Source organism: Podarcis muralis, chromosome 8 (genome assembly GCF_964188315.1).
Source record: "Podarcis muralis chromosome 8, rPodMur119.hap1.1, whole genome shotgun sequence".
In the NCBI taxonomy this organism is placed as follows: Eukaryota; Metazoa; Chordata; class Lepidosauria; order Squamata; family Lacertidae; genus Podarcis; species Podarcis muralis.
Window position 1 is genome coordinate 31,814,302 of NC_135662.1, and position 6,000 is coordinate 31,820,301.

The window sequence follows — 6,000 nt, forward strand, 5'->3', positions numbered from 1 at the left end:
GGAAGGAGTTCTCCATCACCACTGCTTTACAACAGAGTTATTGCCCCCACCCCATATTGCAGCTGACAAGAGGCCAAGTGCAATGGTGGAGGAAGCCTCTCGGGCGCCTGGGGTGGCATGCCCAGGGGCGGGGCGAGCTGCCCATAGGGGCAGGGCACACCGCAGGGCCTCTGGAGTCTGCCTGCCTCCTCCCACTCAGCCGCCCTACATCTAGGGGGGAGGCAGTGGGTGGACCGTTTGGGCAGCGTGGAACCTGCACACACCACAGCCACCACGCCTCTCCCAACGCTCGGGCGTACTGCAGGCCCCACGGTGATTGCCATCCGGCATTTTGTCACATACACCCCCAGTGGTAACACCTGAGGCAGTCTGCACCCACCACACCCCCTTCCTCCGCCCCTGGCTAAGTGAGTGACTTGACTAAGGCTACCTAGGGAACTCATGGCAACATTCAATCTGAGGATTTCCCAATTCAAGACTTTGATCCACTACACCACGCCTATAGAAACAGAGGGGGCGGACTGCAAAGGAGAAAACCAGAACAGTGGCCTGCAATACAATTTTAGAGATAAATTCTGAGTTGTGGGAGGGGGGACACATGCAGTGGATTACCCACCCTATTCGCAGTGCTGCTGATTCCTACCAAGCAAGTGGAAACTAGTGGGACAATTTTCCCATCTGTTTTGCTCCTTTTCTGAACTCCTCTTCAGTCTGCATTTTGCCTACCTTGTCCTAAAGAGCATCCTTGTTAACCCGATACCCAATAAGTCTGATTCCCAAATATACAACTTTATTAATGCAGAGCCTTGGGGCAATACTAACTTCGAAAAACTGAGGTGCGATATGACTACTGACACAATTAAAATACATGGCTTCCCCCCAAAAATCCTGGGAACCATAGTTTGCCCCCTCACAGAGCTGCAATTTCAGCGCCCTTAAACTATGGTTCCTAGGAGCGCTGTTTTTCTAGAAAAAGAAGTGCCGGAATTTACCATGAACGCCTCTCTTGTTCTCTTATAATGGCAATGACGCCATGGGAGTGGGGGGGGGAGGGGCAGCTGCTCCCCCCCAAATATATAAAAATCAATAAAAATACATAGCTAACTGAGGTTCTGCCTCCCCCCCAACAAAAGGCCTGCCTCCCCTAACAAAAATCCTGGCTACGCCCACAAATGGTGCCCACCTCAGAGGTGCCGAAACCAAGTTCCGGCACGTTCTGACTAAAAGAAAGCCTTGGCTAGGAGTCTTTGAGGGAAGTGATGTGTTTTAAAGGCATGTTATGTACACAGCCCTGGAGTTTCACAACTGATTTCCCAAAGGTGATAACTTCTACATTAGACACACACACCCCACCTAGGATTTCCTCCCACAACAGACTTCTTCCCTGTGGCCTCAGAAATGCAAAGAACATTTACCCAATGGCGAGCTACTCTGCATTTACTCAACAGTGAAAGGGAAATAGGATTTTATTTCAATAAAACTTAAGGAAAGTTGAGAAAGACGAGGAAGAGTGAGAAGTTTTTGTGTGTGTGTGCTCCAGTTGCATGAGCCACTAAAATGAAAGACAACATTCTGAACAAGGCAACTGCATTGGGATCTTGTCCTACACCTGATTTTTTTAATGTGTATGAGGTGAGCCTCAGGCAGAGCTGCCATGCATCTGTGAGACAGGAAGAAAGGGACAGGGAATTGAGTACCAGGCAATGAAAACAGCATTTTTAACTGTGTTTTTTTTTCCTTCCTCAAAGCTGCAGAGCGACAGAGGAATCATGGGAAGTATGGAGCAGGTTACAAAAGAGCATTTTAAGTGCTTTCCACCTTAACTCCCTTTACACACACACACACACACACACAAAGGGAAGAGAAACAGAGAAAGGGATGATCAATAAAATGTTCACAATACTCTTCCCATATCTGGCTTTAACAGAATATTTCATTGTCATGGTTTTCTTTCCTCCTTGTGTATATTGCATAAAATGCAAACATCATACTTTAAGGCTATAATCCTATCCACACATCCCTAACAGTAAACCCCCGTTGAACACAGTATGGCTTATTTCTGAGTAACCGTGCACAAGATTAGGCTGTAAAATGCATCTAGGGCCGCAATTCTATTCCCATTTACCTTGGAATAAGCCCCTTGAACTGAATGGGCATACATCTATGCAGTTGTGCATAGGACACACAGTAATTTATTAGGTACTGCTTATGACATTTAACTTTGTGCCAACCAGTGAGCCGATTCCGGGTCATCATAATCAGTTTTGTCAAAGAGGGGATTTGGAAAGCAGGTTCAGCTTTCACAACATGGCACCACATGCCTGGTGAAATTGTGGTTTTGGCTGGAATTAAAACCAAAGCCCTAAGGACAGAAGTACTTTGTGGAGCTGGCTAAGAACTAGAAACCAATCCTAGAAGGTTGGGGAAAGTTGGGGCCAGCAACCCAAGAAATAACATGGCTGAAAAAGAGTGCAGCATAGGGTTGCTGGGTAAAAGAAAAAGAAGAACAGGGTTTCTGCATCTTTAATAGCTGTGCTGAAACTCTGCTGAAACACAGCTGTTAAAGGTGCAGAAGTCCCATCCATTTGTTGCTATTATTATTATTATTATTACCTTTCCTTGAATGAGCTTAAGGTGGTGAACACGATTCTCTGTTTCTCCATTTAATCCTCACAGCAACTCCGTGAGGGAGGCTAGGCTGAGAGTGTCTGGCCCAGGGTCATGCAATGAGCTTCATTGCTGAGTGGAGATTTCAATCCTGGCCTGTCTGGTTCTAGTCTGACACTCTAACCACTACACTGACTGCTACCATAGCTGAAGCATAAAGGCCCAGTAATTGTGATGGGGTTAATAGAGTCAGGTTCCCAATCCCTGCTCAGGTATGAAGCTCATTGAACCCAACCTACCTCACGGGGTTGTTGTCAGGATAAAAGGAAGAACCTATTGTGAGCGTATGCCACTTTGACCTCCTTGGAGGAAAAAGGCAGGATAGAGATGTGATAAAGGTGCATTGAGGAGGAGGAGGAGGGTTGAATTTCACTTATTGATTTTGAACTAACCAACCAGATGTGGCAGCACAGAGCTATTGGAGCTTGTTTAAACAAAATAGGCTAGCTAGGAATATTGTGTTCAACAGTGGCATGTGGCCTTGCATGCATGCTTATTACCACATGAGACAATGTAAGCTCTGAAGTGGAGAAATCCCTAGTCCTGCAAACCTTCCACCTCAAAACGGGGGAGATTATGGGTAGCATTCCCTCTAATAACGAACTCAGGAATTGAGTGTCAAGAGGCCTCATTTTGGGTTATCAGCATGCTCAGAGCAAGCCTGAAGTTTGCACTGGTGAGAGAATGTTTTTAATGTTTTTAATGTTTGGTGTATTACTACGTTTTGATTTGCTGAAAGCCACTCAGAGGGGCTGGGCAACTCACTCAGATGGGCGGCATATAAATTATTATTATTATTTAAACTGAGGGGGAACCACACACACACCCCAAAAAACAATCCTGCCCAATGAAGACTGAGTACCCACAGAATGTTGTGTGCTGTCAGTGGGAGACAAAACCAAAATATGGTGCATTGATGGTTAACTGGGACCCTGAAGTCCTCCTGTTCCATTGTGATTGGAAGCCCCCCCCCCCCTCCCAGCATCGGTTATAGATGCAAACTCTGTCACATCCATAGTGGACCCCCTACCTGTATGGAATCTCTAATTGCCACCAGAAGTCCTCAGAGTTTGTCTTCCAGTGTTGTAATCATGTGATCAACAAGGAAGAAATGTCTCAAGCCACGCCTCTTTGTTGACTATCTGGAGCCACTGGGAGGGGAAGCCTGTTTCTTTGGAGTGCTCCCAGAGCCCACCCAGCAGGAGGTGTGTGTGTGTGGTTTGTCATTGTGGGATGAAAGAAAAACTCTGCATGCTGCAGGAGGTCTTTTTTTTTTTTTTTTTTTTTCCTTTTTAAAGAGTCTGTCGTGAGCTTAAAACTCATTTCAGTGTTAACTGGGCAAGTAAAACAAGAGCAGAATAGGAGCTGGAGAGCTACCCTTTGTGGAGGCAAGGAAGCGAAGTTGCCCCCTCCCCAAATCAAGAGCCCATCCATACGAAGCTCTTTCAGGGGGTCGCACGTGGTGGGCGTGCAGGTTTGCCCACCAGGCAAGGCGGGCACGTGACACACACAAGCCCAGATCTCCAGAAGCCATTGCTCTCTCCCGCTCCCTCTGTCACATCCTCTGCTTTGGCACCGCTCGCCCTCGGCACGCGGAGGAATCTGGCTGCGCGCTGGTCCCGGCCAGGAAGGGCAGTGCGAGGCGGGCGGCGCTGCGCTGCGCTCGCTCTCCCGGGAGGCGCCAGCGGCACGAATGAAACTTACCTGCCGGGTCGAGTTGCTCCTTGGCCCTCGGGCGGGTCAGCTTAGCGGCGGTTGCCGAGCATCTCCACGCCTCCTCCCGCCCCCAGCGCGCCACTTTCTCGTCTCCCTCCTCCTCCTCCTCCTCCCCTCTTGGGCCTTGGGCTTTTTTCGCTTCGCCCGGCTCCTTCGAGCAGAGATCTATGCCTTGGAGGGGAATCTGTTCACTTTGGCGCAATGGCGACGGGGCGAGAGACGGAGCCCCAGCGGCATCAGATCGATTTACTAAACAAACTGAAACGTGGGTGGGGATGTTAAACAGTAACCAGGAGCCTCGAGGGAAACTGAAAGCGGCCGCCGCAGGGCTACCTTTCCTCGTCGCACGACAGGGCCCGGTTTGCCCGTCCCCTGCAGCTTTCTGGCTTGACCGCTAGAGCTCGGCGCCCGAACGCGCGTTAAGAAAAAAGGAGGCGAGCGTGCCTCTGAGCGCATGCAGAGTGCAATTCTCCCAACCAGAGAATTAGCCAGGGAATTCAAAGGTTAGGGGTTTTCGAGTGCCAGGCAGGCTTTACGTCTTGTCTCCTAAACCCGATCTCCTGTGTGTTTTTTGGAAAGCGAACCCCGTTTCGTTCGAGGGGATCTACTCCCGGGTTTGAATGCGAAGGATTGCCATAAATAAAGGCGGGGAGGGAAGTGCAACTGATAGCGATCAGGATCCCGCGCATGCTTCCTCAGCGTAAGGTTTCCTGGAGTTCACCGAGGTTTTAGTCCTAGCGAGGCAACTGAGGACCGCTTGCGATCAATATTGCTTACTCTCAAGTAAGGGCAGGGTGGCAGTTTTCAGACTCTGCGCGCGATCCTGTCCAGAATATGAATGCAGCAGAACTTACATGGATTTCCTGCGATTCGTATTCTTTAGTGGGCCGTGTAGTTCGCTGACGAAAACCAGCTCATTTCGCCTCCACCTGAAGCTAGCGAGCATTCAAGACTGCAATCCTAATCCCACATGCTTGGGGGAAAGTCCCATTGAAGTCAATAGGACTTGCGTCTGAGTTGATACATGTGGTTAGAATTGTGCTGTAAAATCTGTTTGGGGCTGCGGTTTAGTGAATTGCTCGGTAAGGAGAAAGTTACATTAAACTCAGTAAGGCTGCAATTCTGTACTTGCTTACTGGGAGAAAGTCCCAGTGACTTCAGAGGGGCTGCTGAGTAGACATGTCTAGGATTGCACTGCGCTGCATTTCTTGTTTTGGCCTTCACATACCCTGTGAGGGCTGTATTAAAAGGAAACGCGAACTTTTCCCCTCGAGAAATAAGTTTAAGCACGGATTTTAACATTGTTTTCAAATGAGTAGGACCTAACCGTGTTCCGCCTAGGCTGAATTGGTTGTGATTCAAACGAACCTCTCCACCCCCACCTAAAAGTCTACTGCCTTTTCAAGAATTCTGTCTCACTCCAAAGCTAATACACGCTCACGTCCATTTTGATAGGCTGCCTCCGTAGAATAAACGGACGCAAATAATTCACAAGAGTAACTTTCAGTGAAAGGAGCATTTCATTTTCCCCGGGTATTCTGCAAACGGCTTGGAAGTGTCGCGGTGGAATCATTTCCACATTTGATAGTGTCAGACTTGGCCTCGATAGAGACGATG

General features: G+C 48.6%; 1 protein-coding gene across 1 annotated transcript in view; it reads right to left on the reverse strand.

Moving 5' to 3' along the window:
- HNF4G (hepatocyte nuclear factor 4 gamma) overlaps positions 1-4,599 on the reverse strand; it is a 64,956-nt gene extending 60,357 nt beyond the window's left edge. Inside the window, exon 1 of the mRNA XM_028736668.2 lies at positions 4,372-4,599. The gene's annotated coding sequence lies outside the window, so the exon portion shown is untranslated. The remainder of the gene's footprint in view (positions 1-4,371) is intronic.
- Between the last annotated feature and the right edge of the window lie 1,401 nt (positions 4,600-6,000).